This window comes from Mus pahari, chromosome 14, assembly GCF_900095145.1.
Source record: "Mus pahari chromosome 14, PAHARI_EIJ_v1.1, whole genome shotgun sequence".
NCBI lineage: Eukaryota > Metazoa > Chordata > Mammalia > Rodentia > Muridae > Mus > Mus pahari.
The window spans coordinates 86,005,164-86,029,226 of NC_034603.1; the positions used below are offsets into that span (position 1 = coordinate 86,005,164).

At 50.8% G+C, this 24,063-nt stretch overlaps 1 protein-coding gene across 7 annotated transcripts in view; it reads right to left on the bottom strand.

The window, feature by feature from the left end:
• Positions 1–24,063, bottom strand: part of Rbfox3 (RNA binding fox-1 homolog 3) — a 425,904-nt gene that overhangs the window by 379,698 nt on the left and 22,143 nt on the right. For 5 of the 7 annotated variants that reach the window (XM_029545673.1, XM_029545670.1, XM_029545672.1 and 2 more), the window contains exon 1: positions 13,028–13,046. The exons of the other annotated variants lie outside the window; for them this stretch is intronic. The gene's annotated coding sequence lies outside the window, so the exon portion shown is untranslated. Of the gene's footprint in view, positions 1–13,027; positions 13,047–24,063 lie in introns of those variants that run through there. 7 annotated transcript variants of the gene reach the window in all.

Genomic DNA, 24,063 nt, shown 5'->3' on the forward strand with positions numbered 1-24,063 from the left:
ACATACACACAGGCACAGATACACACATACATATTCACATAGACTTATACACTCATACACCACACACACACACACACACACACACACACACCAGAACCCACAGACACACCATACACACACATACAGATACAGTACACACACAGATACATATACACACAGGCACAGACACACACACACACACGCACACACACGCATACATACACAATGCATGTGCACACACATACATATATACATATACACACATGGGTACAGACACACACATGCATATACACATAGACTTACACATTCATATACCACATACACACATATCATGCATGCATACACACACCATCACACACATACACACACAGGCATACACATTCATACACTACACGCACACACATACACACATACCACACACACAGACATAAACACACACAGACACATACCACATACACAGACACATACCACACACACAGACACATACACCAGCCTCCATTCTCCATGGCTCTGACTGATCCTTCTGTAGTCACACTAATGTCATTTGCCATCCCCCTCGATTAGAACCAGCTATGTCCTGCTTTCTCTGCTCAGAAGCCCTGGAAGCCACAGGGTGTTTCTTTGCCTGGTCCCTACTTCCCCTAAGAACAACAGAACACCAACAGTTCTCAGCAGAGTTGCTGCTCAGAGTTCTGGCTCCCTGCAAGCAGGCGTTCCTCAGAGCTGCCGTGGTATCTTCATGAGAAGGGAAGGTGGTCTGGATGGCCCAGATGCCCTCCCCGCAAGAGGCCCAACTCACAGATTTTGTTTTGAAGGCCTCTGACACGTGCACTTCTGAGATAGAGCCCAGTCACTGGCTGGACACAAGGGTGCCTGCCCTGTCATCCACAGCCCTCGCCCTTCCCCACACAGCCCCAGGGTGGAAGATCAGCTTGTATTTGTGGCCCCAGGAACTCATCTTGCCCAGAGAGAGGAGAGACCACAACTCCCTCTTGTTCTCCAAATGGCTCATGTCCTTATGATGAGCCCCCTTCAGCCCCCCTCAAAGCCTGCCTGCGTACCTTCTTCAGGGGTCTCAGGTACCTGGGATGGTGGTCCAGCCGACGAAGGCTGCCTGAGGAGACTAGAGGGAAACCACACTCATGGAGAACATATACTCGGGGGCTGGGGAGCTGCTCAGTCAGTAAAGCACTTATTACATTGGCGCAAGACTCAAATGCAGAGCCCCAGCGCAGCCCCAACGCAGAGCTGCGGGCAAGGATGGCAGGCAAGCTCCACAGCACCCGGCCCACAGTCTTATTTAAATGCTAAAGTTTAAGTCCGTAGATCTTGAGGATGATGCTGGCACCTAAGCGTCTACCAAGTCCTTGGGTGCTGTTGACTATACTGCCTGTCCGGGAGCCATGGATTTCCCATTATGGAAAAAACAGGCTTTGCAGATAACAGAGTAGAAGACTGTTAAGATGGAGAATGTGATGTTCTGAAAGAAACATCCAGATCCTCACAGACGTGATAGTTTGAAGAGGTTAAGGCATCGAGAAGAGGTTAAGGCATCGATCAAGCTCTTTAAACAAGGAGTGGGATGCAGGCAGCTCGGTTGGGGGTGGGGGGTCATTTAGGAAACACACAAGCCAGGAAAAGTTGAATAGCAAGCAATCGAATTAACATCTCACATACAGCATGGTGGCACAGCCTTCATGCTCCCTGCCACCAAGCACCCCAGATGTGTACTCTCCTCAAGAACGACCACGTCTATGACATCATTTTCCCAGTTAGAGCCCCAGCTTGGTGTGGGTGGGACTTCCTGTCTGCTTTGTCCAGTTAGAGCCCCAGCTCGGTGTGGGTGGGACTTCCTGTCTGCTTTGTCCAGTTAGAGCCCCAGCTCGGTGTGGGTGCTTTGTCTTGTTGCTTTCTCCATGCTGTGGCTACAGGGCCTGAACAAGGCCTGGAACTTAGTAGGCAGTCAAGAAATATTTACTGAGTGGAATGACTATACTGCCTGTCCGGAAGCCATGGATTTCCCAATCCGTGCTTCATCGGGAGTCGCTGCAGGTGGATAGATTGTTCTTCAGGAATGCAGTTGGTTGTCTGTACCCAGTCTGCATGAGTCTTCTTGAGTTCAGTCCTAGGTATTCCACTTAATTACCATTGCTACAAACAGGTAGGTACATAGATAATAGGCATATATAGAAACATAGATGGTGTGATATTAATAAACAGACACATACATATACATACATACATATATGCTATGTTTCATACAAACAGAGAATAGATACGTAGATATACATGATAGGTCATAGATGATATATAGGTATAAAGATAGATGATAGATGCCTAAATACATAGTTAGACAGATATACATGCTAAATTATAGACAAAAAGATAGAAAGACGCATGATGTTTACAGGTAAGCACACATATATACACATAATAAATTATAGGTAGATGATAGATACAAACATACATAGTAGGTTATAGATAAAAGTATATAAATATAGATACAAATATACACATGCATGGTGATATATACATACATGCATAGATACATCTATGCTGGGTAATGGATATTAGGTACATACATACATACATATATGTATACGTTTACACATGATAGATTATGAATACATACATCCATACATCCATAGATACATCTATGTTATGTAATGAATTTTAGATAGGTACATACATACATTTACACATGGTGGATTATGGATACATACATACATACATACATACATACATACATAGATTTCTTTTGGGTTTTTTAGTTTCTCATCACTTCTCTAGAATTGTCAACTTCGCAGTTGTATCAAGTACCAGAGACTCTCACCTCCTCCTTCCCATAGCTCCCTTTGCCATTCTTCCTGGCTGTGCTGGCTAAGACTTCAGGATCCAGGTGAGACCATGGTGACAGCCGCCATCCTTGCTTCGGACTTAATTTTCATTGTTGCACACCCAAGAAAGAGCCAGCAGGCTGGAGAGATGGCTCAGTGAGTGGTTAAAGCACTGGCTGGTCTCACAGGGGACCTGAGATCATTTCCTGGCACCCATGTGGCAGCTCACAACCATCCCTAACTCCAGTTTCTTAATCCTGGAATAAACTCCGCATAGACACGATGGTGATAGAAGGGGCTTTGATGAGAACTATTATCTTAACGCACTGTTTGGATCCCACTTTACAACATTTTATTTAAAATGTTGCATCAATATTCATAAGTGAGACCGCCTGTCATTTTATTTTTGTACAGCCTTCAAATTAAAAAAATAAAATAAAATTATATCTTTTCCCTTCATGAAAATGCTGCAGCCACTTTCCTTCTCTTGCTGTGCCATGGGATAGTTAATTAGCAGAAGGGTGACCTGTCTGAGGAGGCTGTGTCCGCTGCGGGACTCTTGACCCTCATCCTTTGCATAAGAAGAGCAGCTTTAAAATGTTTCCTCTCACAGAGGCCGGCCGTTCTGGTCAGTGGCTCCTGACCCCTCAGTTCCCATACTGTGTCCCAGATGGGACTAATCCCAGCGATGCTGATGCCTTTGCCTTTGGATGTCTCCAGAAACACTGGTCCAGGAATGGTTAACTGAGGGGGAAGGAGCCGCCTGGAATCCCAAGGGTGCATTGCGTCCTGACTGAGTAAAAGCAGAGCCCAGCGACAGCATTCGCCTGCCTCTGCTTCCTGACCGAGGTATGGACGCCGCCATCACTGGACCATGGACTGTGAGGAGGAGCCTTCCTCCCTTCAGTTGCTTCTGTCAGGTAGCAGGGGACCAGGAAGCGATGCAGTCGATCGATCGATTGATCAGGTCTGCCATCCTTGTTCACCTGCTGACTCTGAAAGCAGCTTTTTAGGCTCGGGCCTCTTTCTGTGAGTCTGAGTTCCGTCTTTCTGTTTGTTTTGTGTCTTTTCCTAACTTTCTAAACCCTGAGCTCATTTGTCTTTATCCTCCCGCTTGCTGGCCACACCCACCCACTCCAAGTCCTCCACTGGGGCTTCTTGCCACCGGGAGCTTGGCTTATGTAGCTTATGCTCCAGGAGGGAGCAGCTGAAGACTCACACCCAGGCACACACCATGTCAGTCCCCAAAACAACCTATGAGCTGCACTGTGTTCCCCTCGTTGGCAGTAGAATTCCAAAGCAAGCTTCCAAGGGAAGCCAAGAACTCACACAGGTCACAGCAGGACGAGTGTGGCTGGCGGTGGTGGGAGGAGAAAGTGACAGTGGTAAGGGTGCTGAAGATTGAGGGGATGATGTGACAATGGTGGGGGAGGGTAGGGCGATTGGTGATGGTGGTGATGTTGATGACGCTGATGATGTTGGTGATGGTGTTGATGATGATGTTGCCAATGATGTTGATGTTGAAAACGATGACGTTGATGATGATATTGATAGCAATTATGATGGTGTTGATGATGGTGTTGATGATGTTGATGATAATGTTGATGTTGATGATGATAATGATGATGTTGACAATGATGTTGATGATGATGTTGATAATGAAGATGTTGATAATGATGCTGATGATGAAGATGTTGATATTGATGATTATGATGATGTTGTTGATGATGATAATGATGTTGATGAAGTTGATGATGATGCTGTTCATGATGATACTGGTGCTGGTGATGACGTCGTTGACGACGATGACGATGGTAATGATGATGATGATGATGTTGATGTTGATGAAGTTGATATTGATGTTCATGATGACATTAATGTTGATGATAATGTTAATGATGATGATGTTCATGATGATACTGATGATGATGATGATGATGATCTTGTTGATGCTGCTGATGTTAATGATGATGTTAATGTCAGTGATGGTGGTGTTAACCATGGTGATAGTGATGCTGCTGCCATTAGTGATATATGAAAGGTGATGGTTGTCGTGGAGGTGGTGGAAGTGGTGATGTATGGTAGTCATGATAGTGATGGGTGATTTCGGTGGTAATTGTGGCGATGGTGACTGTGATGATGTTGGCAGTAGTGATTGTGATAGTGATAGAGATGATTCTGGTGATGATGTGGTAGTGGTAGAGCTGACAGTGATAGCGGTCGTTTTGATCGTGATCATGGTGATGATGGAGGTGGGTTTGATGGTTTAGGTGATATCGGTGGTGATCCGGATGCAGGCTGTGATTATGGTAGAGGTGGTTTTGGTGTCAATGGTGACATAACGGTGATGATGATTGTGGTGGTGATGTTGGTAGCAGTGATGAAAGTCATGGGGTGATCGTGGTGGTAATAACACCGTGGTTTTGGTAGAGGTCGTGACAGAAAACAACAGCAGCAGCCTTGGTGATGATGATGACATCACAAAAGAACACCAACTAACGTGCCGTCACCAGGATTCAACATCATAGAAGACAAACAGATGTCCTCCTGATGGAAGGAATGGAAACTATGCGCCATCAAAGACCACAAGATGACCAGGAAACAAAAAGCCAAGAACAGCCATTTGTCACATGGTGAGCCAGGGCAAAGGAAGGCCAACTGACCTCACCGCAGATCCTCTGACCCCGTCTGAACACCCACTCCACACAGGGAACTGCCTTGGAGATTCAGAGGCACAAAAGAGCAACTTCCCTCCTCAGGTCATCAGCTACTTGACCACACAGAGAGAAGAGAGCCAGGGCAAGGGTTGGTATTGGAAACCACTCACGGGGAGACAGGAGGCAATCTACAGCTCAAATTAGAGGTGCCGTGAAGTTAACGGCTACCTGAAAGACACATTAATTCAACATCGTTCTAATTAATAATGAAATGGGAGGCATAAAGAAAATACCAGCACAATATGTACTTGCAAATGGCAAAGTAAGAAAAAATATTTAAAAAGAAAGAAACATAGCAATCAGTCAGACCTTGGGGATGAGGTGACACCTCCCTAGGACTTGAAGGCAGGACAGAGTCACCCCATGGAAATGGGAAGAGGGACAGGAAGGACCCTCTCAGTAGCTGCTATTCAGTGAGGTGTCTCTAGATGCCACAATAGAGACAATACAGACTGTTTATACCTGTCCCCAACATGCCTAACAGGCATCATGGTCAACTGATTCCAGCTAGCAAGCATAGGGGCTAGTACTCAAAGCCAGGTGTTCTTCATGCTGGGGCGGGGGGGGGAGAGAGAGACCGAGAGAGACAGAGAGAGACAGAGACAGAGACAGAGAGAAATTTCAAACACAGACAGGAATCTAATTGCAACACATCTCCATCCCACACCCTCAGCCTATAGGGTGAAGCTCAACCTCTGAGGGCTCTGGTAACCTAGGTAAAGGTAGACTGGACTGAGTCAGAGCTGCTCATCAGCCCACACCCATGTGTCTAATTAGCACTTGGTGAAGTGTCTGAGAGGCTCTGGAGAGATTTCCTTTGGGAAACTGGACCGGATTTGCCTCTGTTGTGCCATCACCGGTTGAAGGGGTGACTGTCACGGTCAAGAGCAGTGTCTTAGGTATGATGGGACATCCAGTTCCTCCACAAGAGGCCTCAATCTCTTTATCACCTGAGGTAATGATTCAGAAGATGATGAATGGGTCTTGTGGCAAGCAGGTGCCACAGTCGTGTGCTGGGGCAAGGGAGGGACAGAAATGACCAGAGGGAAAAGAAACGCTCCAAGTATGTTAAGATTCAGCTTGAAGAAAATTTCCAGGTGCCCAAATCTGAGAGAAGCCAGTCTGGGGTGGATATTTTCTGAGCTTAGGTGACCCAAAGAGGCAGATGCAGGATTTATGGGTCATCTGTGATGACCTTCTAGGCCATCAGAAGAACATGCTCTGCCTAGATGGAGTGTTTGCTTGGCTGTTTGGGGACAGGAAATATACCCCTGAGGAGGTGGGGTGTTGTATAGACCTGCACATGCATCCACCTGGGTGTCCACATGCGTGCTGAGAGGCCCTAAAAATAAAACATCCGGAACATCTGGGACATCTGGGCTCACTGAAGAGTTTAGAGAAGAGCTGAGAACCCAAGCGCAGGAGAAATCATGTACATCTGACTTCAGTAGAACAGGGTCGACAAGAAGCGAGATGCAGGGAAGGACTGACTTCCTAAAGCCAAGCCCAAGAGCTGTAGGAACTTCCCCCTGCCCTTGTCAGAGATAGGACGTTGCCTCCAGCTCCACGGTGCACGAAGAGACTTCCCTGCATGGGCCCAGTGCTTGCTGCTCCAGATGAGGAGAAGCACCAGTCCTACACATTTGGAAATTTACTGGAACGGCAGTAACCACTCCCAACCCTGGGGACTAGGTCAGCTGCTCCGTTAGCCACATTCTCAAGCCCCACGGAACACCACTGAGGCGCTGAGGCGCCATGAGCCTTCTGAGAGAAGGCACACAGTGTGAGGCAGGGGGCTGAGTCCAAGGCTGCATGGCAAGGAAGCTGGCAGAGGGCAGCACAGGACAGGGATGGGCTACAGAAGCCTAGAGGCTGAGTCTGCCTCAGGGTTGGCAAAGCTCACACAATGGCCACTCACTGATTATCATCTGTAAAGATCTTGGAGCCCCTCACCTTTAGATCCTTAGAAACTGGCTAGCTTCTCCTGGACATGTAGCCCTAGAGTGGGCAGCAGCATCCAGATGGAGTTTAATCCCTTCTGGACCAGCTCAGTTCTTACTAGAGGAGAGGAGGGAGGAGAGGAGGGATCCTGTTGTTTGTTTGGGTGGTTTTTTTGATGTTTGTTTTATCTTATTGCTGTCTCTGGAGCCTAAATTAATACTTATCATGAACTATGTACTACTTGATTTCATGAAGGATAGATGGATTCATGGGCAGGTGGGTGGATGGATGGATGGATGGATGGATGGACGGACGGACGAACAGACACGAGGCTGATTGGGTGAATGGTAGGTAAGTAGATAAATTGATTATAAATGGAAAGTAGGTGGGTTGTAAGAGGTAGATGAGCAGATAGATTGATTGGTGGACAGACACAGACAGATGGATAGGAGAATGGATGAAAGGCAAGTGAGTGGATGGATTGTTGATAGAGGGATGAAAAATGGATGGATGTGTGTATGGACAGAATATGAGAGAGTGGGTGGAGGGCAGATGAGTGGGCAGATGAATGGGTTAATGGGTAATGGGTGATTAAGCAGATAAGGGAGTGAATGGGTGGATGGGTGGTAAATGGTGGATTGTAAATGGCAGGTGAGTGATTTAGTGAATAAGGAAATGGGTGGATAGATGGAAGGATGAATGGATGGGTAGGTGTGCTGATAGGGTGGATGGATGGGTAGAAGGAAAGATAGATTAATGAGAGAGAGAGAGAGAGAGAGAGAGAGAGAGAGAGAGAGAGAGAGATTAGATAGATGATAGATAGTAGATGGGTAGATAGGAAGATGGGAAGATAGATTATTGATAGAGGGAGAGACAGATTAATAATAGATCAATAAATAGATTAATAATAGATACATAGTAGATGACTCAATGCAAAGATAGATTAATAATGATAGATGATAGATAGATAGATAGATAGACAGACAGACAGACAGACAGATAGATAGATAGACAGATAGATAGATGATAGATAGATAGATAGATGATAGATGGGTAGATAGATAGATGGAAAGATAGATAGATAGATAGACAGACAGATAGACGGTTAGATAGACGGATAGAGAAGTAGATAGACAAATTGGCCGTGGAGTGCCTAAGCAGGCACTCTACTTCTTTCTGATGATGTCCCAAGAACTGCCTGGAACCAGTACTCTGGTGCTTACATCACTGTCTTCACAAGGAATAGCACATGGCTAATGAATGGCAGCTATCCACTTGGCTTTGCTGTGTCCAGTAACATCAAACAACGGGTACGCCAGTGACTGAAGGGCCAGTTTCTCGTCTAAGCAGGTTCTGGAAGCCATCACTGTAGCCCAGCCTCACCAGGAAGGGGACACTTGTCAGGTACTGTAACTCATGCTACCCTGCCGTCCAGCAGCACTGCCAGATCAACAGGTTGTAGATGTTGACCTGGCTCGGGCCTAGCACTGCACAGTGTCTGAGAATGTCTCACCCCAGCTGTTCATCATCTTAACAGCCCTGGGTAATGGGATCAACCCACTTCACAGATGCAGAACTGAGGCTCAGGGGGATGAAATGCTTTCCAAGACCATTCTTGATGAGATGAATGAATGGGTTCCTGGGGTCCAGCTGACTCTGGACAGACAGATCTCCCCCTAGACAGGGACAAGTGGTACATCACTATCCCCCCAAAAACAACTCTGTCCCCAAAGAAAGGCTTGAGCAATACCTTAAGCTGTGACAATAATTCTAAGAGAGTAGTCCCCAAATGCTTTAGGAGGCCAGAGCCTCAGTCAAGATTTCCCTAGGACAACTAAGTCTTCCTAAGCCTTTTCACCATTTAAAAAAATCATTTCCCTGTGCCTCACTAGGACTTGGTCACATTTCCCTAAGACCTCAAAGTGGCCTCGGGGCTGCAGATCTAGAGCCTGGTAGGGAGTCTAGGAAGAGAAGGAGGCCTGTGGTGTACAAGACACTGGTCGGGTGGCCTTGCCCTGCGGCCCCACACCTGTATCAGACACTTCCAGAGGGCAGAGGTAAGCAGAGAATACCACTCTAGATTCAGTGACAGGCAGACCGGGAGAGTCCCCAAAGTCAGGAGTAAGAGACCAACCTTAGACCCCACCTAAAAAGGCACTAAACATTCATCTGGTCTACCTTAACAGTGTCACTATTGCGGCTGATGGCTGGTTGTGTCTATGACAAGTGTCCTATGGTACAGAGTTCCAGAAACAGACACCTCAACTGGGTCACGGCACAGGCATCCTCCCAGACTGCCGGCTCATCCCTGCTCCTCTCAGGAAAAGGAGACTCATTCCTGTCAGGCCCAGTGTCCCGGCCACACCCGGGCGAGGCAAGGCAGGGGAAGCAAGCCTCTGGTCCTGTAGGGAGGAGTCCAGTTCCATGAGTCCTGGGCTAGACATGCAACAGAGTGAATTAATGCATTCCCAGATGCAATCTGGCAGCCACCAAGTGCCACCGTGGGATTTTACACGAAGACTGGGTCATGTAGGTTAGCAAGATTATTAACGAGATTATCCCCACCTCGCCTCCTAAAACAACAGCTAAGATTCTGTCAAAAAGACCAGCAGCCTAGGAATTCTTTACGTTTCCATGCTATCTTCAAATAATGGCGCAGAGGCCAAGGCTTCCGGAACCCCAAAGTGGGAAGCCCGAGCTGGCCGCGCCCTCAGCTTCCTCTCTGTCAGGGTCCACAGAGGAGCCAGGCTCCTAGCTCTCCCTCCTCCATGACCTCCCCCTGAGTACTTGACTCCACTCCGTTTTATTCCTCTCCCCTTGAAATTCCAAGTGGGAGGCGGCATGCTGGGCCAAGCTGGATGCTGCAGATTAGATTGCATCTGTCTGGATATAAATAATTTACTGCTGGATGGTCAGGGGGAATTTAATTAGCTCTTGTTCTCCTGTAGAATCAGCCCACCACTGCTAAAACATTTCACTCTGAATTAGCCTGAAAGGGGCCAACAAGGCAAGGCTAATTTTATACACATGACGTCCCCCACAGCTTCTGAAAATACACATTCAGCAAGAGACACCACAGGGCTGCGACGGGGCCGCCCCAGTGTCAGGGGCTCTGGGCAAAGTCCAGGGAGGGCCTCAGGGCACTCTTCTCCTGGCAGCCCCTCTCAGAGGAACAGGATGCCAAATGGAGTGAGTCATGGATGGAGGGAGTGGAGGTGAGGGGGCAGATGGGGAATGCAGGTGAGGGATCCAGAACAGAGCCCAGGTAAGGATGGAAATTAGAGTTTAGGTGGGGGACAGGTGAGGGCCAGGTGAAAGGTCAGGTGAGGGGCCAGGTGAAAGGTCAGGTGAGGGGCCAGGTGAAAGGTCAGGTGAGGGGCCAGGTGAAAGGTCAGGTGAGGGGCCAGGTAAGGGCCACGTTAGGATCCAGGTTACTGCTCCCCAGCATCCAACAGGAACTTGCTGAGTCACATGTCTCTTGGCCCTGAGCAGTGTGACTCTGCTCCATGCCGGCCTCCCACCTGCCTGGTGAAATCACAGCCAGATGGGGACCTGCAGACCACTCATGGTCTCTCTCTGCTGGCCCCTGTGCAACAGCAGAGGGCAGTGGTGGCATGGGCAGCCCTTCAGGAATACTGAAGCATGTCTGAGAACAAGCCAACTGGATCAATAGCCCTTAGAAACCACCGCAACAGAAAGACATTTAAAATGTGGGCAACGTAGTCAATGGGTCCTTGAAAAAAAGATCAAAAACCTCCGAGGAATGTTCAGTGAGAAGGGAGAGGGGGACAGGCCTGTGGCTGGGCTTTGAGCAGACTGACCCTGGGCGACGGCCCATGGAGCAGAAGGAGGAACACCACACTTCAGGCTGCAAAGAAAGGGCACTGTGCCAGCACCCACTGCCTACACCCCTGTTTACACCAGTTCCTCTCTGCTTCCTGACCCCCCACTCCCCAGTCCTCTGGGCTCCTGACACCCCCCCCCCAGTCCTAAGCTCTCGGGGCACCTGACCCTTACTGCCCCAATTCCTGATGCTCTAAAATTCCACTGTCCCAAGCCCCTGTTGTTCCAGATTCCCATTTCCTTAGCACCCCATTGATCTACACCCCCTGCTGTCCTATCCTCCTACTGCCCCAGCCCCCCACTGCCTTAGCTCCCAGCTGTCCCCATTGCCTTGAACTCCACCCCCTTAGTCTGGAAACCTGGGCAGCTACCACTCAGACTACTCAATTGACCTACAGGATGTCTGGGTCCCTAGAGGGTGCCTGGCAGCCCCTCTGTTGGCATTTCTGGCTGGCAATTTGGAAGAGTGGGTGTGTCGCTGTTTAAATTGCTAAGGGTTTGATTACTGGTGAGATCGGCTTCCTTTCTGTGCACGAGAGAAGGAGGATGTCCCCTGTGCTGCTCTTCAGTCTTCCTCCTGGATTTTGAGGTCAGCTCTTTCCTTTGGAGTCAAACTGCTCCATTGTTCTGTGGGCTCGTACCGGGGTTCCTGCCGCCCTGCCTTTCCTGGCAGGGACCGACCGTGCCTTTCAGTACTGGATTGTCTATCACAACTGTCACTCACACTCTTGTTGGGCAGAGCAGAGGACAGAGTTTGAAGCTGTGTCCTCCCTAGATTCCTAAAATCACTCACACAAAGAAGGGGGGAACCTGGAATCCTAGAGCTAAGAACACCACACACCATCCAATGAGCACAAACAACCAACTCTGCGCCCGTGGGTCTGAGTTCTTCTCAAGTCTCCCATCGAGGTGCTCAGCCCTGAGCAGAAGGGGAGCCAGGGCCCCCTCTAGATCGTGCATGCCAAGGGCAGGGGCCTGAATTCAAACTGGGCACACCGGCTTCAGGATACCGTCTGATACAAGAAACCGACTTCTACCTTCTGCACGGTAGCTTCAGTGGGCTGGTAAAGGACACAGCTCCCCCGCCCCTTTCGGCAAACCCAGCCCCAAGAGGACAGGCCCAGAAGGAAAACCATTCTGATAGACACCAACTAAACAAAGGGACAACCAAGGAATTCACAACGTTTTGTGACAATCGAGGAAATGCAAGAGCCGCCCGTGCCTGGTGGCCTTTCCATTGGCAGAGTCAGCAAAGATGGAGCCTGAAGAACAGGAATCATTCACCAGCCTCAGGGACGCACATGTGTGGGTGAGGAGGCAGTCTCCTCACCCGACAGATACCTCAGCCGACTATCCAGGAGTCTGGGCTTGGTGCTTCTGGCCCACGGAGGACTAGCTCCAGGAACTGACCCTACAATTCAGTCAGGCACAGAGCAACTGTCATGAAGCAGGAAGCCGACCCCCTGACCAGGGACAGCACACTGTGGCTGCCTGCAACATGCAGGAAGCAGATTATGGATTTTCTCAACACCGGCGGGGACGGGCCAGTCTGCAGTTTCTGAAAACGGCTTTGGTTGGGTGCTTTAATGCTGAGGGACGCTCGCATACAATACTGAGTGAGGAGCAGACAGCGCGCAGCCTATATATAAAGATCGTCCTTATTTTATTTTAAAATATGGATTCTTTTTTAAAGACTGGTAGGAAATGTACCAAAATGTTGTCTCCTGGTGGGAAGATTAAGGTTACGGCTGCCTCGGGCTCCTGTCTCCATCCTTGCCTGTGCTTCCTCTGCTCCTCAGAAAAAAAAAAAAAAAAAAAAGAAAATATTTACTATAATCATAAAGAAGTTCTATAACTGGCAGAGGATACATCTAGCAGAATTTCTGGCTGGAGAACTCACTTTGGAGTCTGGCTTGGCTACTCAAAGGGCCTTTTGGAAGTGGGGCACACAGCTCTGAACACAGGACCCTGATGCAGTCCTTCACGAGGAAGTCCTATCTTGACTGCTGAGTGATTCCCCTCGTGCAGTGTAGGCCACTCGGGCTTGGCACTGCCACGCTGCTACCCCAAGCTTGGCTCGCTCATCGCCTACATCCCGTGACATCCAGTGAGCCGGCTTGGAAAGCTCAGCTTTACTGCCATGCAAACAGAGCCACCTCTGATCCAGTTCTCCTGGCCGCACCTCACTCAGCCTCATGCTCTGACTGCTGAGACTACTCAGATCCCATATGTGGTGGTTTGAATCCGCTTGACCCAGGGAGTGGCACTATTAGGAGGTGTGTCTTTGCTGGAGGAAGTGTGTCACTGTCAGGGTGGGCTTTGAGACCCTCCTCCTAGCTGCCTGAGAGATTCAGTCGTCTCTTGTTGGCCTTCGGAACAAGAACTTTCAGCTTCTCCAGCACCATGCCTGCCTGAACGCTGCCATGCTTCCCACCATAATGATAACAGACTGAACCTCTGAACCTGTAAGCCAGCCCCAGTTAAATGTTGTCCTTTATAAAAAGAGTTGCCTTGGTCATGGTGTCTCTTCACAGCAATGGGAAACACTGAGACATCGTATCTGAACAGCCCCCCCCCACACACACACACTTCTCCAAGCTTTGTGTCACCCTAATAACTCTGCCAACTGTGTCTCTATCCAGTCATCAGAAGCCACAATGATCAGGAGGGAGGTGACAGCCCTGCAGCCCTGTCTCTAGAGTATCCTCATCTGCTTGCTCACCAGCTTCTGTGTGGTGGATGGTGAGCAGACTCCTATTGGAATGGTCCCACACTAAGCCCTCTCTGCTGTGTCTGGCGTGGTCTCTCATCTACTAACAGTGACCAAACTATGCTGACAACTCCAGCAGGACCCTCGGGGTGGGTAGGAAGCAGCAAGGACTCTGGCACCCCAGAGTCCTGGAACAAGCACTGTGGACCAGAGGAAGAGCTGGGGCTCACAGCAGACTGAAGCCAAACAGATTCCCAGATCTCCCTGTCAGCTTACGGCCATGGTGGCACCACCAGACCTGCCTGTCATGGTGGCATCACGCATACTGTTCCCCTGTCCCCCTAAAGCTGAGTGGAATGAACCAGCCACTGAGGAGGCAGACAGAAGGACCACAGTGAACCAGGTATCTGAGCCTGTGGACACCACACAGGACACCAGGAACAGAGCCCACTCTCTTGGCTCTGATGTCCCAACGCTCATCACCTGCCTGGAGCCTCCTTTCCTTCTGGGAGTCCTCAAGAGTCACGCCCACAGTAGCAGGTGTTGGGGGTCCTTGTTCCCAGGCTGAATGTACCCTACTGTGTGGGGACCACATCCTTCCTCTCCAGTAATCTCTTGTGGACACATGGGTCATATCCACTGCCTAGCTCTAGACCAGAACGATCTCTCGCCGACAGGGGGCATCGGCCAGCAAGGACACGAGGCCTGGCTTGCACTTGTGCTGCATACTATGCCAGTATAGTTCATTCTGCAGTCCACTTGGGGGCCGGTTTACTGCTGCCTAGGGAGGCTTGTTGCAAACATCACACTACACACAACACGCTCTGGCAGCCAAGGTCTGAGAATGGATTTTGTATAGAGAAGCAGACAAATGGACAATGAGTAGATCGTGGGTGGGTGGGTGGGTGGGTGGGTGAAGAAATGCCCAGTCTGCCTTGTCCATACTGGCTACTGCAGCATCAGGACTTTCAAAGCATGCATGCCTTCAGTGGCCTCAATGTAGGTCTGTCTCAGTGATGTGCCCCCCAACACTGATGGCTGCCACGGGTCCCTAAGCCCTCCGATACCGGCCAGCATATCCTTGGGGACACCTAAAAGTCCCAATCCTGAAGCATCTGGCCCCACGCACCAAGACTGACCTGTGGTCAGCCTGGCCCTCACCCTCCCTGGGACAGAGAACTGAAGAAACCCCAGGTCTCCCCCAGGTCCTGGATCCTTGGGAGACGCTGTTATTCATCATGGCCTCCTGAAAGCAGGAAACAGCAAAACCAGGCCCTGGCCTCAGAACCTACACCCAACTGTGTACCTGATTCCAGGGCCAAGTTCCAACCTTGCTCCAGAAGGCCTGGGCAGGACAGGCTGTGAGCCAATCTCTCTGCCTGTTTGTCCCTAGGTTGCCAGCTACTCTCTATCCTGTGGCATTTATTTATATATTGCGGGGACCGAGTACCCGACAGCAGTAACTAAAAAGGAAGTAGAGATTAACTTGGCTCATGGTTTCAGAAGGATTCCCATGCCTGGGAGCGGAGGCAATCACCATGGTCAGGAAGCAGAAGGGGCAAAACCTTCACAGGTTCAACCTAAGTGCCCTCTTTCTGACAGCTACTCCCTGTGCCTCAAAGGTTCCACAGCACCACCATTGGAGACCAAGCGTTCATGCACATGACCCTGCCTGCAGGGGACACTTCACATCCCAATCCTAACAGTGTAGATCAGGATCTTCCTCCCGGGCCAGGGACAATCAATCGATCGCAGATCCTACCAGAGGCCATGTTTCTCTTTCTCTCTCTCTCTCTCTCTCTCTCTCTCTCTCTCTCTCTCTCTCTCTCTCTTCCCCTTCTGCATGAGCTTCTCTCTGCTGCCTCAGAATCCAAGATTGAAATTGAAGTGTATCCGAATAATTTTATCAGATCGCATTAAGCCCGGAGCCTTACATTTGTGATGTAGAGCTTTAATTAAGTTCTCGGGCCCTGATCAGTATCTCGCTGATTCTCACTGGGTCATGTCAAACAAGAGTCGGGCATCAGGGTGCAGCAAATGTGTCCAGGGATAACATATGTGGGAACCTTGCTGTATGGCACTCAAGCCTCCCTTTCTAGCCCCCAGAACAGAGTCCAACCCAAAAAACCCTGGTGCTAGGCCCTTCTCTGCTCTCTGCCCAAGCCACTGGTCTCATTCTGCCATCCGGGCTGCCCCAGGAGGAACCCATAATCTAACCCCTGCCCTGACCATCCATGAAAGGAGCAACCCTGGATACCAGCAAGGGACATCCTCCGCTCAAGCACGTGCACCCTGCAACCTTGGTGCCCCTGCTAAGAGCTGTGTGCAAAGACTCCAACGGGCAGAGGCCACATACCCACTCCCCAGACAGGCCCCTCCCCAGAGACATCTTGTCACGGAAGCAGTTTGCACACAGCACCCTTGCCATCATGTCTGAACATTAGCTGAAGGATAAGCTCCATGCCTCAGCTAGTCACTGAGGTACAAAAGGGCCTCCACACAGTCCTCCTCGTCCTCATCAGAGGGACCGATCATTGGCAGGGTCAGAGACGTGAGTGTCTACAGACAGATACTTGGTGAGCTCGATGAGTCTTAGCACAGCCAAAGCTATGATGGGGGAAGGGAAGGAGGGGAAGGAGGCCTTCCAAGCTGGGCTCAGTAAAGGTGGTGCCCTGCCCAGCCCAAGCGCCATGTTCGGGATGGGGAAGTGCAAGGGCTCCAGATACCATTAGTGGGGCTCTCTAGCCAAGCCCAGGAAGCTAGAGCTCCAAGCCTCTCTCTGGACTGCTGAGAAGAGAGGCCCTTTTAAGGCACCTCCCTGGTGGGCGGCTCTGGCATCTGTCTCTTTAACAGGCCTCTCCATCACTTCACAGCTGTGGCCACTTGATGTGGACGGCCCAAGAGCCACATCTCCATGCAATGACTCAGGCCTTCAGCCTCTGTTTGCACACGACCCTGTTGAGCTGAGTGGTTACTTCCACCCTCCCATCCTCCTCCAAAATGGCCCTTTCCTCCCCTCCCTTGCATAACCTGCCTCCCTCCCTTTCTGCCCTCCTCTGAGGTTTTTTTTTTTCCTGGTAGATTTGCTGGGCCAAGCCCTGGGAGATTCCCACTCACGGAAAACGAGGGTCCCTTTCTTCTCTCAAGAGGCCAGAGGTAGGAAGCAGGGCAGTAGGAAGTAGGAACCCTTCCCCCCCCACACACACACACACACAAGGATGCTGCTTCACCAGAAAGAATTAATCACACTGGAGAATGGTAAAGGAAGGGATAAAGGGAGACCGTGGGAGGGAGACAGCTGTAAAGCAGTCCCTCTGTGGGGGTCCGCCTCCTGGGCAGGTCTGCTGAGCCCCCAGACTGTTCTATGGCCCAGATTCAGGGGTCTCCCTGAAGGGCAAGGACCTCATTTCACTTTCTGTGTGGGCGCTGAGGTCTGGAGGACTGACCACTGATTAGCATACTCCTCCTCGTCCCCAACTCCTGTCTGCTGGAATCCCTGCATTCTCACAAAACCCCTGCTGCCTGGAGCCACCCCACTGGGCTAAAAGCCCAGGGACTGACAATGTCCACCTGGTATAGAGGGCTTCTAGCTCCTCTAATCCTCCCCCAACCTAGCTGGGGCATGACACATCCGGGCATTGATGGGGGCGGCCTGGAGGGGCTCCTCGAGAGCCCCAAACTTAGACCCTGGGGGCCTGAGGAGTGCGGAAGGAATTATCCAAGCCTGTGGAACCTAAGCACGGTGGTTCGATTGTCAACTTAACAGGATCTCAGATCACCTAGGAGACAAATCTCTGCCTTGATTGAGAAGGGAAGAGCCACCCTGAATGTGGGCGGCACCATGCCTCGAGCTGGGGTAGCACTCTGAATAAAAAACAGAAAGCCAACTGCACAGCAGCATTCCTCCGCCCCCTCCCTTCCTCCTCCCCTCCCCCTCCTTTGCCACCCCTCCCTCCCTCCTGACTGTGGGTGTAGTGTGGCGAGTAGCCTCTAACTCCTGCAGCCGTGACTGCCCACGATGACAAACTGCTCCCAAACCCTCATCCCCTTAACTTGCTTTTGCCGGGTATTTTGCAACAGCAACATCTCAATGCGCTGAGCCACGGAGCAGTGCCACCCCATGCCACAGAGCGGTGCCACCTCCATTCCAGCCATCTCTGTCGCAGATTCTCCATCAAAACCAAGGAGTGGTTTGGGCAAAAGCAGACGTCCAGCTTCTCACGGTTACCCTGGACTTCTAAGAATTAGGCTTCTGGGCCTAACTTAGAGCAACACACATACTGGGAACTGTGGGCCTGAAGGTGGCCACTGCAAACCTAAGGCAGGTCACTGGGTCCCTGGAGACAGGGTCACTGCAGGACCAGGTACCACAAATAGACCCCAGTCCCATCCATGAGGAAGCCGTGCTTCCCGGAGGGAGAAGGCAAGATGCGGGTTCTTCATTTCCACCCACAGACAGGCAGGGCAAGGCACGAGCAAGTGGGAACCCCATCCACAAGGTCCTTGATGTCGGTTGTGTATGTAAAAATATATTGCTCAACCAGAAAACTTAAATTCAAAAGCCACCGAAATATTACCTGTGGTGGAGGAAGGCGTGTGTTTACAGCATCACTCTCTGAACCCTTCCTGAACCAGTAGACTTAAAGGTGATAATGTGTGTTGACAGCTGAGGTCCTACACACGTCTTGTAGTTTATCAGTTCTGCCTTGTGGCAGAGCTGGCTCCGGATCCCAGAACAGGCCAGCAACCCACGTCCTTCTCTCTAGACCTGGAGAGACGAGAGGAGCTGGGGCAAGACCAGCATCCGAGAGAACTGGGGTGGCAGCCATCTGCAGCTCTGACCAGTGCCAAGATACGTTCCCCTGGCACAAGGACGGCTCAGGGGTCCCTGTCCACCCGGCGTGGGCAGCGGTACCCACAAGCTCCTAAAAATAAGCACCCGGTACCCTGCTGTCCCTCCACCTGGCCCCAGAGCACCCTTGCTTCCTCAGACTACAAGCTGGCTGTCTTCCCAGATGGGCAGGAGGCAGAGCCGGGCCAGCCTGGAATAAATGCAACCCAGACTCGTCCAACAGAAGAAACACAGATCATCAGGGTTTTGGTGTTCTCTGGGGCAACCACAGAGTCCAGAGACCTGAGGTCTTGTGACAGTCCCAGATATGGGCAATCAAAGACATCCAAATCCTTAAATAACTCGCGGTCAAGCAGAAATGCAAGTCTGATTTGAGCCCGACACTGAAGAAAATTGTAAGAGAGGCCCAGCTTCCACAGCCCCCCGGGTCCTTGGAAACCTACAAACTCTGGCTTCTGAGGGCAGGCAGCTGAAGGTTGTATGCACAGGACTCACCCACACACGGGCTGGTCCCTCCCTCTGGAGAGAGAGAGAGGTGCACAGATGAGAGCCAGGACATAAAGCCATCCTAGCCGTCCCAGGAGCCCCCACTGCCTCAGACCTCCCCACTAAGGCACCTTCTACTGGGGTGTACCAAGGGTCCTTTCTATTATATACAGCTTTCTCCAGAGAGGCAGAGGCGCACAGGGCACCTCTGTGGTAAAGTGTGTTTGGTATGTGGATCATTCCAGAATGCTGCATTCCCTTGAACTCCTGAGCCCTTAAGCCAAGCACATGGGAGCAGGTACATAGACTTCAGGCTCCATGATCGTTTTTCTCTTGAACTTGAGTAGACTAAAGTCAGGCTCTATTCCAGACCCAGCCTTCAGCCCCATGCCTTCTTTATATCCCTCTGTCATCTTCCACCATTTGCTTCTTGTCAACCATCCTGACCTCTCTACCGCTTTCCTGATCTGTAGCTTCTTTCCTAGCTAGGTTAGGATGATTCTCTGTGTGGCCTTAGATTCTGACACGGTCAGGGCAGGGGGTTTCCTGAGCCACCGGGACCAACAATCCCTAGTCAAGAAGGAGACAGGAGCAGGCTGTTCCTGGCCAGGTCCCCATGAAGCTGATCATGCAACTGGACATAAGTGAGCTCAGCTCGGTCCTCTTTGAACTGCATAGCTTGCGGCTCTGGTCCCTAGCCAAGCCCACGAGCCCACACACCAGCCTCAAATCCAGCTCGAGCCCCCCCCTGCCCCGCCAGGCTGCACCTCAGGACTGATACCCACCCAGCATGGACTCTCCCTCCCCCTGTCTATCCATGAATTCATACATCATGAAGCGCTCCATGTGACTTCACAGATCCTCTCACAAAGAGACAGGCTCTATTTTCTCACTCCTGGTACCAGAGCCACTTCCAAAGCCACAGCTTGAACACACGCGGCCTCCTTCTGCTTTGTGGCCAGGGACCCAGACCCTGGGATATGAACAAATCTGAGTTAGCCCTGCTGGAGAAGAAGCCACATGGAGCCAATACCCACTGCCCGGTTCAGCCAACCTCTGCCCACCCACCAGCTTCCCACAGATGTGTGAGGAAGTCTGTGGAACACTGCCTGCCTAAGTCATCAGAAGTGCCTGGCAGGCCTGAAGCGAAAATGAACGGTCATCATGAGCTACAGTGGTTTGGGACTTGCTTGTTATGCAGCGGTAGCTAACTGGTACACCCTCTCCGACAACACCTGGAGACATGAGACTTCATCCTGCTCACGGTATGAGCGAAATCCCATGGGGGATGTGTGAAGGACTTCATCCTCTAGGGTTTATAATTGAGTCACTCGGTGAGGTCTTTGGTTTAATTTTTTTTTTCTTTTAACATATTTTCAATCAGAATGAGCAGATGCAGTTCAGAGCACTCCCGCTGAGCTCTCAGAAGCATCCATCCCTGGCTTTCTCCAGAGAGGCTCATCTTGTCTGTTGGAGACCCGTGTCCTCATGTAGCTTTTTCAGATGTGAAAAACGGGACGTTTTTCTTCACCAGCAGCCGGGGCGCCTGAGTGTGGGAGAGACACGACGTGGCGGTGGCTGCCATGGCTGTGCCTTTCACGGCTTGGGCTTCGCATCTGTGCGAGGCTGGTGGTTCTTATCTGAATTCTAAGCACAAATAAAACGGGACTTATTTAAAAATAACTGGGAAAATTCCATGCTGGGGGTGGGGTGGGGGGGAGGCCTTCGCTGCAGCAGATGCAGAAACAGACCAAGATTGTTCCAGACAAGCACAGGGGTGGTCCAAGGTGGGACTCACTGGTGTCTAAAGGCCAGAAGGTTGAAGGCAAAGGCTCAGAGCCTCCAGCCTTTAGACTATCTGCTCTCCAGGACAAAAACAAGATACACAGTGAAGAGACAGGAGCCCAGCTGGCGAGCGGCTGGCACTAGGGTCTGGCCCCGTGAAGCTATTTGGGGCCTTGTGTTCCAGTGAGATACCCAGGGCCAGTGTGTCCTTCTGACGAGGCACACAGGGCCAGCGTGTCCTTCTGACAAGGCACACAGGGCCAGTGCAGCATCTGTGTTCCAGGGGAAACTCCAGGGAGCCACAGAGAAGTAAAAAATTCACCCTCACCCATGTCAAGCTGACCCTGGCTGTGTCCTTGCAGCTGGGTCTCTCTTCGGGAGGAACGGGGTTACAGGGGGTGGGGTGGCACTCTGCTTCCTCGAGAGACGTCCAGACCTTCTAATGTATGACCGAGCCAGCCCGACTCTGGAGATAGTACGATTACATCATCCACAGACGACAGAGGCTATTCAGCAACGCCCCTGGCCCAGCACAACAGAAGTCACCCAGTCAAACAAGGTCCCTACCTGAAGCAGAGGCTCATCCAAAGCTTCCCCTATGCTCGGTGACAGCTGAGGGAGTCACAGGACCCTGCCCGGGTCCACATGGAGGCCAGAGGAGACCATATAAGAACACAGGAAGGATCCCTGGGAGGAATTTGGCAAATTCACTCATAGGTGTGGGAATATTTGAGTTGGACCTTGAGTCATTTGTAGAAGTCCCTAGGTGGGAGGTGGTCTTGGGCTATGGGTCACCCAGACCTAGCTCTTAGCTCACGGTACTGTTCATAAACAAATGATTTTGTACCTTACCATGGGCAATATCCTGTCACTAGGCTGCAGGACTCCCGAGGGTATTCTTGGCATCAAGTCCTTCCTAGCCATGTGAGGAACCCAAACTTGTCCTTGCTTCAGCCAGAAAAGAATAATAATAAACTGATCTTCCCCTATGCGCAGCTCCGCTGTGGTTTGAGTCATCCAGGCCAGTGATGGATCAGCAACACTAAGTGGAAAATTCCAGAGTAACTAACCAGAGTCCTGTGAAGAGGACCCCGTCCTTCCCAGCTCTGTCCCACCCAGTTCTGGACCCCTTCCTACCCACAGGCTGCCTGTGCTGCATGTGCCGCCCACACGTTACATCACCACCATGTTTGTGTTCAGAAACCCTTTACTTCATTAAAACCTCAAAACAGGTGAGGGAGGTGGCTCAGCCGGTAACATGCTTGTTCCACAAATGTGAGGACCTGGGTTTGATCCTACCCATCCACGTAAAAAACCCAGTGCGATGGATAGCACACATTTGTAATCCCTGCTCTAGGAAGGCAGAGCCAGATGGATCCCTCAGACAAGCAGGCCAGCCAGTTCGGCTGCCTGAGCTCCAGGCAAGAGACCCGTCTCAACAATCAAGATGGAGGGTTCCTGAGGCTGCCTAAGGCTGCACCTGCATGCACATAGGGGCACATGCACACAGGTACAGGTACACAGACACAGGCACACAGACTCAGGCACACAGGTACACAGGCACACAAGCACACAGGCACACAGGGGCACATGCACACAGGTACAGGTACACAGACACACAGGTACAGGCACACAAATACACAGGCACACAGGTACACAGGCACACAAGTACACAGGCACACAGACACAGGCAAACAGGCACAGACACATGGGTACAGGCACACAGGCACACAGGTATAGACACACAAGTACAGACATACAGGCACACGGGCACACAAGTACATAGGCACACAGGTACATAGGCACAGGCACACAGGTACACAGGTACACATGCACATGGGCACACAGGTACACAGGCACACAAGTACACAAGCACACAGGTACACAGACACAGGCAAACAGGCACAGACACACAGGTACAGGCACACGGGTACACAGGTACACAGGCACACAGGCACAGACACACAGGCACACAGGTACACAGGTACAGACACTCAGACACAGGCACACAGGTACAAACACACAGGCACACGGGCACACAAGTACACAGGCACACAGGCATACAGGTACACAGGCACACAAGCACACAGGCACAGACACACAGGCACACAGGCACAGACACGCAGGTACAGACACACAGGCACTCAGGTAAACAGGCACACAGGCACACAGGTACACAGGCAAACAGGCATACAGACACAGGCACATAGTCACACAGACACATAGGCACACAGGTACATAGGCACACAGGTATAGGCATACAAGCACACAGGTATAGTCACACAGGCACACAGGTACAGGTATACAAGCACACAGGCACACAGGTAGACGTATACAGACACACATATGCATGCACACAGGTACACAGGCACACAAGCACACAGACACAGGCACACAGGTACAGACACACAGGTACACGGGCACACAGGCACACAGGTACACAGGCACACAGACACACAGACACACAGGCACACAGGTACAGGCATACAGCCACACAGGCACACAGACATACAGGTACATAGATACAGACACAAACACCAAAGTTCAAGAGTAAAGATACCAGCAGTTAGATTATGGTTATTGTCAAAGTTTTGCTCTTGTATGACATTGTTCTTCTGACTGCCTCACTGAAGAGTCAGGCTGAGAGCCATGCCTGGTAGTGCACATCTATAACCCCATCTTTAACTTCACCTATAACCACATTTGTAACCCTAAATGTATTCCCATTTATAATCCCACCTGTAACCTCACCTGTAATCCCACCCATAACCCCACCCGTAACCCCATTTATAACCCCATTTGTAACCTCACCTGTAATTCCACCTGTAATCCCACCTGTAACCCCACCTGTAATCCCACCTGTAACCCCACCTGTAATCCCACCTGTAACCCCACCTGTAATCCCACCTGTAA